Below are 12076 nucleotides of genomic sequence, written 5' to 3' on the forward strand. Positions count from 1 at the left end.
AATAACTGATCTCTTTGCCCATTTTTTAAAAAAGATTTATTTTTGGGGCGCCTGGGTGGCTCAGTGGGTTAAAACCTCTGCCTTCGGCTCAGGTCATGATCCCAGAGTCCTGGGATCGAGCCCTGCATCAGGTTCTCTGCTCAGCAGGGAGCTTGCTTCCTCCTCTCTGCCTACTTGTAATCTCTGTCTGTCAAATAAATAAATAAATTCTTAAAAAAAAAAAAAAGATTTATTTTTATTGATTTATTTGAGAGAGCGCACACGCATGTACATGGGCAAGTCAGAGAGGGGCAGAGGGAGAGGATCTTCAAGCCGACTCCCTGCTCAGAGTGGAGCCCACCACGGGGCTTGATCCCACAGCCCATGACATCATGACCTGAACTGAAACCAAGAGTTGGACACTTTACCAACTGAGTGATTCAGGCACGCTAGATCCTTTGCCCATAGTAAAAATAACATCTTTTTAAAATGTTACACTCTGGGAATGGACATCTCTCTGAGAGGTATCATTACAAAAAGAAGCCATATTATTTAAGATGCTCTGGGCTACAGGTAAAAGAATACCCAACTAACAGAGGATTAAACAATAAAGGCATTTCATTTCCTACATAACAAAAAGTCTTTGGTTTTCAGAATTGGTTTAGAGTTCAGCAATGTCATGGAGGACTCAGACTCTTTCTGTGCTTCCTTGTCCCCATCCCCAGCATATTGGGGAAGAAACCTTGTCACAAAATGGCTGCCACAACTCCAAACATCTCATCCTTCCTCACAAACGTGTTTCCCAAACAGGAAGGAAGGTATGGTGGTAAAAAGAATCTTCTAGTCTTAATGCTCACTGCCTTACCATACAGGAAAATCTTTCCCAGAAGCTCCCATGCTGACTTGGCCTTACATCTTTTTTTTCCTTTAGTGAAGCAATTTTTAAAAATATTTTTTATTCAATATATTTAAACAACAAAAACCCAGTTCAGCCATTTCTCCCACCCCTTGCCTCTGACAACCACCATTTTGTTCTCTTTATCTATGTGCTTGCCTTTTTTTTTTTTTAAGATTCCACATATAAGGGAGATCATACAGTATTACAGTACTTGTCTTTCCCTGTCTAACTTATTGCACTTAGTGTAATACTCTTGAGACCCACCCATGTTGTTGTAAATGGCAAGATTTTATTTTCTTTTACAATTCATTAATATTCCATAGTGTATATAAACCACAATTTCTTTATCTGCTTATCCATCAATGGACATTTACGTTATTTCTTTACCCTGGTTATATAAATGGTGTTGCGATGAACATGGGGTGTATATTTCTTTTCGCGTTAGTGTTTCTGTTTACCACATATTTTTAAATTGCATACATTTATTTATAATAAGGAGTTTAAAAAGATAGAGGGCAGAGGTTTGACAGACTTGATGAGAACTGAAACTGCTGCACCAAAGCCTGTGAATATTCAGTGCTTTTAAGAAATCTACTATTAAGCACAGATCCCTTTCTAATCCTATACAATCACCACAGTGCCGTACAAAGCAGGATGAGAAGGATATGGGATTGAATTACAGTTCCGTTATTTATTTCTTGTAAAATGAAGACAAGAATGTCTACCCCCATAGAAATGAAGACAATAATATGCATGTTGATTGTGGAAAGGGCCTAATTTGCCATGTCTAGACTCAAGATAAAATTTTAATTTTTTTTCTTATAGAAGTTCCTTTTCCCCTATGCTATTATGAAACCAGAATATAACTGCTATGTTTCTGAGTCAAAGAACAGGAGTCCCATGACTCAAGGAACTAGACAAGATCTATATATGCACATGAGAAAGAAAATTTATTATTATTTCTCACTGGATAGGACTGGTATAACTTCTTATCACCTTCTGCACCACACAGAGAAGATGACTAAGCTTGCTGATCGAAGCAATTATTCAAGAGCAGAGGCAGAAGAAAACAAGGAGCAGCAAACACCTAATACTGACTGGCAAGGAGACAGATGAGCTGATCTTTTTGATTCTGAAAATGGGTCACTGTATCCTCGGCAGTAACCTCAGAATTCTAATGACTGTGGAACCCAGAGAATGCTGACCAGAGGAACAGAACTGTGGGATGAAAACAATTAACTCTGCTAGCTCTGATGACATTATGACCAAATCATTTTCAAGGTGTGAAATCATCTTGTATCTAGCAAGAATAGAGAGGCCTGGAATCGCATTCTCCTGGCCTCTTACCTTCTCATCCTTCTTAATATTACTAGCTGGAGGTAATAAAAACAGCAATGGCCTGAGACACCAATGATCCAGGCTAGGTTCCTGGCTTAGGCTTTATTTCTTTGTGCTTGAATATCCATTTCTTCAGTAGAAATTACATGAGGCTGGGCCCCATATCTCTGAAGCATCTTCCAACACTTCAGATGCCATGACTCCAGGAGCACTTTGATTTTTTTAACAAGTTTTGCTTTATTTTATTAGCAATAACAATCTTCTATTTCCATAATAGCAAAGCTATTACTGGAAAAATAAAGAAGCACATATATGACCACATTTTTCCAGTAAGATAAGGATGGCCAAGTATTACCTGAGACCTGGAAGTAAGGATGACTTGTCCAAAAGTCACCCTGATATTCGGGGATTTAGAAAAGGCAGTTATTTTTGAAAAAGGCAAAATTAGGGGAGCTGTGTGGCTCAGTTGGTTAGTTGGAAGTTGGCGACTGCCTTCGGTTCGGGTCATGATCCTGGACTCCCAGGATCAAGTCCAGCATCGGGCTCTCTGCTCAATGTGGTGTGTCTGCTTCTCCCTCTGACCCTCCCCCACTCTTGTGCTCTCTCTCTCTCTCTCTCTCTCTAATAAATAAAATCTTAAAAAAAAAAAGAAAAAGGCAAAATTAATAGTTCCAGAGTGAAATAAACATACTCTTAAAATATTCATAACTTTAAAATATTTGGTTGTGTGGAAGTCCAGGTCATAAATGAGCACAATCAGCTCTGATGAAGGTAGGACCAAAGCCCAGTGCATTACAGGGGCAGACAAAAAAGACTGAAGTCTCAGTTCAAAGGCCACTCCCTTCATTCAAAGATCTTTCTGAACCTCTACTCACATCCCCTACCCCTGTTCAAATTATTATAAAATGAATTCCACTGACCTTCCACAGCACTTTATTGATATCTTTTATAGCACAGACAGCTTTCTTCCTGTCTTATGAGTATTTATGCACACATTTTCTCATATACTCCCCAATTGCTTATAATAATACTAAATAAATACTGTGAAATCGACAACTCTCCAGAAAAACGGTTTTCTAGGTTTTTTGATCGGAATGCATAGGTAAGAAATACCTTACACAGTGACCTGGTGTTTAACAAAATACTTGCCGTAACCAAGTAAGACACACCCTAGGTTTTTTGATCGGAATGCATAGGTAAGAAATACCTTACACAGTGACCTGGTGTTTCACAAAATACTTGCCGTAACCAAGTAAGACACACCCTGATATTTTCTATTCTTTTCTATTTTACTGTTTCATTCTTACTAAATTCTGGCAGCCACTGACTAGACTGATGTTTACGAAACTCCACTGAGTCTCGTCCTACAGTTTAACAGTGCTCCGGAAGAGTTATTTAAAAAGAAGCAAACATGTAAGGGAAGACCTAGTTTCTGGAATTCATTTCTGAAAATGATCCACAGTCTACTTACTCTTCGCCTTCCTACAGTTGCTGAGAAGCTAAATACTTATCTTACCAGGCTCCCTTGAAGCTTTTTCTGGCAAAGGAAATGTAAGTAAAAGTCACTCGGATGTGTTCTAGGAAAGGCTTTTTTAAAGGATCCAGAGTCTCCTGGCATGTCCCATCAGCCCTCTACCACTCTTCCCTTTCTTCTTGCCTGAAATGTGGGGACAATGCCAGGAGCCGCAACATGCACGTACTGAAAGCCTGGGTACCAGACCTACATGGGCGAATGGAAGAACAGAAGGCACCTAAGTCTATGGTGACATCACTGAGCCAGCAGGTCAACCATGGGATGCCTACCCCAGACTTTCTACTATGTGAGATAAAGTCCTTACTGCTTAAGCTGCTGTTAGGTTTCTGGTTATTTATAGTTGAACATATTCCAAATTGATCCTATACTCAATACCCATTTTTGACCCTCCATGGGAGGTAAATTTTTAAAAAGGGAAGAGTGTCTTTTCTGAAATTTATTATGGAGAGTCTCTAATGCTTTCATTTATACAAGAACAGCTTTGGAGAGCTCCAATATGGCAAATGCTTCCGGTGATTAGTTCACAGAAAAAAATGCATTTTGTAAACATTTTAGTCATGTATTAATTTAATTTTATCCCCAGGCACAAAGCTAGTCACTGAGGATACCATAAAGAACAGAATCCAACTCCAGTCTCCAAGAGGCTTATAGTTTGGTGTGAGAAGCAAACATACCCCTGAGATAAATGCTGTGATAGGATGCTGTCAGGGTACTGGGACAGAACAGAGACAAGGCAGAAAGGATTCACATGCCTTTCAAAGTGTCAAAGGCAATGAAATACAGCCAATTTTATTTAACCATCTTAGCAACTTCATTTCTCCTTTAAAAAGGAGGCCAGGGGCGCCTGGGTGGCTCAGTGGGTTAAAGCCTCTGCCTTTCGCTCAGGTCATGATCCCAGGGTCCTGGGATCGAGCCCCGCATCGGGCTCTCTGCTTGGCAGGGAGCCTGCTTCCTCCTCTCTTTCTCTCTGCCTGCCTCTCTCCCTACTTGTGATCTCTATCTGTCAAATAAATAAATAAAAATCTTAAAAAAAAAAAAATTCTTAAAAAGGAGGCCAAAAAAAAAAAGGATTATTTTTTAAATGGGATAACATGGAGAAATATGTTCTCATGGCTTCCAATAAAACTCTTCTATGATCATGAGAAATGTCCCATGGAAAAGTCCCATGGAAAAGAACATTTTTTTTTTTTCAGTTAAACCTCCAAATAGCTTCCTACAAACTACAAAAAAAACCCTTAATGCCTGTCATCTCATATCACGTTTATTTTGCATTTGTCAGTTAAACTTGGTGCAATTGTAGGTGTTAATTCACTTAGCACTTCGAAAAGATCAGCAACCAAAGATAACTGATATTTTTACTCATCAACACACACTAGAATAGACATAGATTAGAACAAGACAGTAAATTTTGTCAAATAAAAACAGACCAAAATTTTAAATAACACATAGTAGAAAACAGTAGAAACAAGAATTTGTTTTATTGTTTCCCTGCTTTTTAGGTAAGGCCAAGTTTAGAAATAAGAATTCTTATTAATCCAGAGAGACTAAGTTAATCGACTCAAGCTATTAGAACAAAGTCCCATTAGGATCCCCCTGACCTCCACACGGTAGTTTCACATGACAACTAGACTGAACGGATACACAGGCCAACTATTTGGGATTTTTCTTTTTGTCTAAGATGCAATATCTTTACTTACAGTGACCATATTTCAAACCAAAAATTAATGGAGCCTAACTGTTGAAATTGAAACTAATCTAAAAAGCCAATAACCCGATATAAATAATCACCATACCCGATCCCCAGCAAGCCAGAAGAACTGGGGGTGAGGGAGAGTAAAGGACTCTGTTAAATACAGAATTTAAGCAACATGGTCTAGGTACTTTGGCTCATGAGTATCTTTTTTCTCAAAAAAAACAAAAGGTTTTTGAGAAGGTTTAGATAACCAGGACAAATGGCAAATTGTCATGTACACGAAGTCAGTGCTTCCTTTAACAATAACTCCTTCAGTTACTTTTTATCTCTTTCTTTCCTCTTAAAGTTACCGTCCTAAGTTGTCATCTTTGAGATTTTCCTTCACCAATACCCTGTGCATTCCCTTTGCCTCACTTTGGTGTTAAAGCCACTATTTCCTGCTTTTCAGGTCTCTCTCTCTCTGACATCTTTACTTTGATGAAGATACTCTTCTAGTAATATGCTTGAAGTAAAAATTTTGAGACCTCGAATGTATGAAAATGTACTTATTTCACCCTCATACACTGAAGGTGGTTTTTTTGTTTGTTTTTGGCACTGGATTTCACTTTATTTTGTTCCTTTTCCTGTTTTGACAGAGAAAATAGTATCACCAAAATAGAAGCAGCCAGAAAGGGGCAGGTGAGCTGGACTGCAGGGATGGGAGGTGGACGGACGGGGGCAGGGGTGGAGTTGATGGAGAGGCTCTGTGTTCAGGAGTTCTGCTTCAGCTACCCTGACTGAGAGTTTTAGGGAGAAGGACAGGCACAGGGGATGGCTAGAAATATTTCCCTCAGAATTCTGAAGGCATCACTTCATTTTCTTCCTCTATTCTTTGTACTACTTTACTGTGCCCATGTGCTTCAACAGTGCTGCTGAGACCCTTGATACCAGTTTGATTCTTAACAGTAAGTAACCTATTCTCTCCATTTTCTGGGAAATTTTTTCAGATACTCTCTTTCTCCCATGTATTTTGCAATGTCACACCTAAGCTTCAGTATGGATTCACTTCCATCTGTTGTGCTGAGTTCCCAGTGGGCTTGATTTTCAATATGGAAACTGACATCCTCCAGTTCTGTGAAATTTTCTTGACTTATATCTTTGATGACTTTCTCCCTTCCATTTCTCCTTCTTGGTGGGTTTCCTGTGATTGGGATATTGGGTCTCTACTACTGATACTCTAATTTTCTTATATTTTCTCTCTCCTTTTTCTCTACTTTCTGGGAGTTTTCCTCAACTTATCTTCCAAATTTTATTATATTTTAAAAATTTACTTGTTATTTAAATTTCTTTTTTATATTTAACATTGAAATAACTTCAAATTTACATAAAAGCTGCAAACTTTTTTTTAAGATTTTATCTATTTATTTGAGAGGGAGGACATGAGCAGTGGGGAAGGGTTAGAGGGAGATGGAGAAGCAGACTCCCCATTGAACAAGGAGCCCAAGGTAGGTCTTGATCCCAGAACCCTGGGATCATGATCTGAGCTGAAGGCAAATGCTTAACTGACAGAGCCACCCAGGTTCCCCTAAAGAGGCAAACATCTTAAAGTTCATATAAGCCTTTCAATCACCATTTCGTAATGTTAACAACCTATATAACTACAGTACAAGGATTAAAACCAGAAAATTAGCATTGGTATAACAATATTAACTAAATTTACATATTTATTCAAATTCCACTAGTTGGTCCCCTAATGAACCTGTTTCTGTTTCAGGATTCAATTCAGGGTCCCACATTGCATTTAGTTGTTATGGCTACTTGATCTCTTCTAATCTGTGACAGGTCCTCCTCAGTCTTTCTTTATCCTTCATGATCTTGACACTTTGGAGGAGTATTGGTGAGTTATTTGTATTTGTATATTCTCTCAATTTGAATCTGATGTTTTCTCAAGACTGGACTGAGGTTATGCATTTGAGGCAAAAATACCAGAGAAGTAATGTGTCGTCCTTCACACACATCGTATTGGGGGTACTGCTATATTGTATTATTGGCAGTGTTAATCTTGATCACTTGGCTAGGTGGTGTCTGCCATATTTCTCAACTATAAATATATTTTTCCTTTTGTAATTGAAAAATGGAAGCAGGCAGGCAACTAAGCTAACTAGCCCATTTGGGGCAAAAGTAACTGATCTGGATTACAGTTACCTATTTTTTAATGTACTCCATCTAAAATAAATAGAAAAGAGCTCTTTTCCCTCTGAAAACTTCAAAAATAAGTACCTTTCCAGAGAAATAGGACCCTCAGGATCTTTAGATCTAAGATAGTCTGGGGGTCTACAGACACAGTGTTCATGGTCCCTTTTCTTAAATAAGACTAAAAATTTGGCAAGCAACTCAACTGCATATTGTTTGCATCCTAACTTGGACTAAAATGTAGGTACCTTACTGAGGAGGAAAGTATTTACTTACAAAAATGTGTGAGACTCAAGTCCTAAAATAACTTGTTTGTTGGAGTCAACACATTCTCTTCTTGCCTCCCAGCAGTAAATACCTATCTCAGCTAGCACAACCAATTGTGTTCACCTTCCCTGAGGCAGAATGAACATCTCCTTCAATAATCTAAGAGGAAACTCTAATTTAGAAACTCACTAAACAGAAAGACACCTCATTTCTACAAGAGGTGATATCCCTGAACAGACCAAAGAGACTGGCAGGGCTGATGGGCCCTGCCAGGTCCAAAAGCTAAGGAAATGACAAGATGGAAAACTGAAAAGGAAAGAAAGGATGAAAAGAGTATCAGGTAGAAATAAGAAAAGAGAAGAAAAGTAATCATAGTAGCTAAAATTTACTAAGTACATATGTGCCAGATGTTGGGTCCTTGGCTCTGGGAGTGCAGGAGGAACAATAGAAATGACCGTGGGCCTGCCATCTTCCAGCCTCCCCCATCCCTTTCCTTAACCCTTGACTCTCCCGCCAAAAGGATGTATGCCCAGGTCACGTCTCCATAGGTAACCCAATACCTATGCAGGAAACAGAAGTATCAGGACCTCCCGCCCCATACCCTCCGATCACCAAATACCCTACCATATATGGATATGAGCCCATGCCCTACCTTGGCCTGATAAAAGACCCCTGCCAACTCCCTCCCAGTGCAACTTCCCCCACTCCCCTTTCCGGAGTCTAGGAACCTAGGAACCTCACCCGAGGGTGCCCACCTCCTCCCAGCGCAACTTTCCTGGCTCCCCTTCTCCTGAGCCCCGAAACTGCGCTGGAGAGTGCCTTTAATAAATCTTGTCTTGCACCTACCTCGCCTGGTATTGTGTTTACCTCGCCTGCGAAACTTTACACCAGACACTGTCCTAAATGTATTATAAACACAACAGTCTTTGAAGGAACTAATGTTCTTAAAACATTCTGTACACTGCTTCCATTAGAAGTGCATGCGCAAGGCTGGCAAGTGTCACCAATTATCGCTGGTGCCACCGAAGGCACATTCTGGGCTGCATGGCCTTAGGATGAATGCCGGGAACTTGGTCTTGAATAGGCCTTGTGCTTTGCTAGTAAATATATATTACTGCTTTTCCACCAGGACAACCATCACAGCTCAATAGTGCTCATTAAATATTCTCATGTTCTTGTACAACCCAAATGAGATCCAATTATTAAAGACCAAGTTATTACAGAGGAACCAAGAAAAAAGGAAAAAAGAATAAAGATTTCTCTCACCATGTTCAGATAAGCCGGCCTGCTATTTGCTTTAGGGAACTATACAACCTGCTCTGACTATAAAACAGCTTTCTTATGGCTGATACTGAAAAGGTATGTAGATTGGAATAAATCAATCTTGCCAGCTTTGGAACTTTCCAAATATACTATTCAGACTGACAGTGTCAGAAGGTCAAGAAACGTACAAATCTCCTTCAATAAGGACGAGTGCTTTTAAACACTGGCTGTCTCCAGAGTTTAGTCTTATAATTCTTTATAGAGTAGGATCCACTCGTGGGACATGAACTTCATACCTCCGCCATCATATCTCCTGTGCTCTGTCAGCTATTTCTGGTTTATAATTCTAAGGACCCCTGGGGTCTTTCCCAACTCCAGCAGAAGTCTAAAGGGCGGGGAGGATTTAGCTTGAGGAAGTGTGGCCTGGGAACAAACGGGTTTTTATGAAGAGCTTTAAAAAGACAAGAAGCCCAAACTTGAAGGGACAGTTCTGTCGCTGCATCAAGGGATATCAGAAGGGACACGGCCCCAGCAGAACGCCCTACACATCATTCTACCTGGGCCTGAGAGTCCTTCAACAGGAGACCAAGCTCTAACACGGTAACTTCAATACCTACCCAACAACTTTTCAGAAAATGGGTTTTAATAAGGACAAGAGCTTGGGGTTGGAAGACTCCTCAAGGTAGAGGTCAGAGAAAGGACTACTAAGGGTTCTAGTCCAAAGCTCTGGAAGAAGCAATTAGATTTTCCAGGGCTGGGATTGCAGAGTATCAAGAATGGAAAGATGGGAGTAAGATTAGCTATAATAAATATCAAAAAAAATCACAGATATTCCACATTTAGAATCATATTCTAGCTAATCTCTAGACTCAGTAAATTTTGACAAAAAACAAAGGTATTACAGGTTGGAAAGGATGCTGTCTCTTCACTGAAAAAGACAACCTAAGTTTGCAATATTGAAAGGCATCAGATAATAGTATTAACAATAAATAATAGCCAGCACCTTTAACATAGAACTTACTATGTAGGAAGCAATCTCCAAACCTATAAACTCACATTTATTTCATCTTACCCTCACACAACCGTATGAAATAGGTCCTCTTAATTGCAGCTAAGTCCTATCATTTTATTAAAAATGGGAACAGATTTATTTGCACTTTGCTCCTACCATATTAAACAACTCAAACTCAGAGTTTCAGTTATTTTTACTTCATCAAAAATAAAAATAACCAGATACTCAGAGCTATGTTAAAGAACCATTTGAAAGATCAATAATAATCTCCAGGCAAATATCTTCTATTTTGTATAAAAGATGTTACACTTTTTTGGGCACAGATAGTTCTGTTTATTAGCTTCAATGTTCCTATTTGGCATACTTGCAACATCATTATTGTTCTTTGTTTTTAGCTAAAGCATAGAGCTCATGCCACTGAGAACCCTGAGTTCCCAGGGCTGGGAAGGAAGTGAAGACTTACAAAGGAAGTTCTCAACTCCCTGGCTAAGAAAGAGATACCAAAACTAAACAGAAAATGTGACAGTTTGTTATCATCCATCCTGAAAACATGTGCTTACTGCCTATTGCTAAGTGAACATTCGAGAAGTAACTTATTTCTTTTGATAGTGAATTAAGAGTAACATTGAAGTGGGTTGCCTGGGTGGCTCAGTCAATTAAGCATTCAACTCTTGATTTTAGCTCAGGTCATGATCTTGGGGTAGAGCCCCATGTTGGGCTTCATGCTCAGTGAGGAATTTGCTTAGGATTCTCTCTCTCCCTCCCCCTCCCCGTGCTTCTCTCTCTCTCTCTGAAAAAATAAATAAATCTTAAAAAAAAAAAAAAAAAAGAACAACTTTGAAGAATTTTGGCAATGTAATGTTTTGAGAATTATGGACATACTCATGAAAAGATAAAGGTATCTCCTCTTTTCTTCTACCCGAGGCAATGCCGAGATGTACAAAAGACATAGAATTTTTAAAAATCTAATAATAAAAGCAAGATTTCGGGGCACCTGGGTGGCTCAGTGGGTTAAGCCGCTGCCTTCAGCTCAGGTCATGATCTTGGGGTCCTGGGATCAAGTCCCGCATCGGGCTCTCTGCTCAGCAGGGGCCTGCTTCCCTCTCTCTCTCTGCCTGCCTCTCTATCTACTTGTGATCTCTCTCTGTCAAATAAATAAATAAAATCTTTAAAAAAAAAAAAAGGCAAGATTTCTACCTGGACACAGACTCTGACAGGACTATGCTAGGAGTTCTATTATTCTTTAAGGATTCTTTAAGGATTAAGGTAATAAAATATGACCCGTCTTTGTCTTATGCAGGTAAAAGTAATAATTTGAGGGAGGGAGCAAAACTGCTTTTTATTCTTACAGAGTACCCTTGTTTCAAGTTCTTCAAACCAGAATCAAAGACGGAAAGTTCTAGTGAAGCCATCTGTTCAGAAGGTGTCCCCTCTAAGTTAGTAAGTGGCCCATCAAACCACCGCCCAGACTCTCTTAGATCTGGAGTTCACCCAGTCAGGTAGCTGCATCAGGATTGCTCAGAAAGTTCAAATGGCCCATTCTGCAGGCTCCCTGATCAGGCAGTTACTGATCTAGCATTTCTCCTTCTAATGTCTAATCCTCTTTTTCCTTTTTCTCCCCTCTACCTCCCCCTTGCCATATCCTTTGAGTCGTGAATATAAATCTTTTTTTTTTTAAGATTTTATTTATTTATTTGACAGAGAGAGAGATCACAAGTAGGCAGAGAGGCAGGCAGAGAGAGGGGGAAGCAGGCTCCCCGCTGAGCAGAGAGCCCGATGTGGGGTTCAATCCCAGGACCTGAGATCATGACCTGAGCCGAAGGCATGGCTTAACCCACTGAACCACCCAGGCGCCCCGTGAATATAAATCTTAATACAGGGGCGCCTGAGTGGCTCAAGTCGGTGAAGCGCCTGACTTCA

General features: G+C 39.7%; 1 protein-coding gene across 4 annotated transcripts in view; it reads right to left on the reverse strand.

Moving 5' to 3' along the window:
• CRACD (capping protein inhibiting regulator of actin dynamics) overlaps positions 1-12076 on the reverse strand; it is a 274661-nt gene that overhangs the window by 203599 nt on the left and 58986 nt on the right. The window lies entirely within an intron of this gene.

The sequence above is a fragment of the Meles meles genome, chromosome 2 (genome assembly GCF_922984935.1).
Source record: "Meles meles chromosome 2, mMelMel3.1 paternal haplotype, whole genome shotgun sequence".
Classification (NCBI taxonomy): Eukaryota; Metazoa; Chordata; class Mammalia; order Carnivora; family Mustelidae; genus Meles; species Meles meles.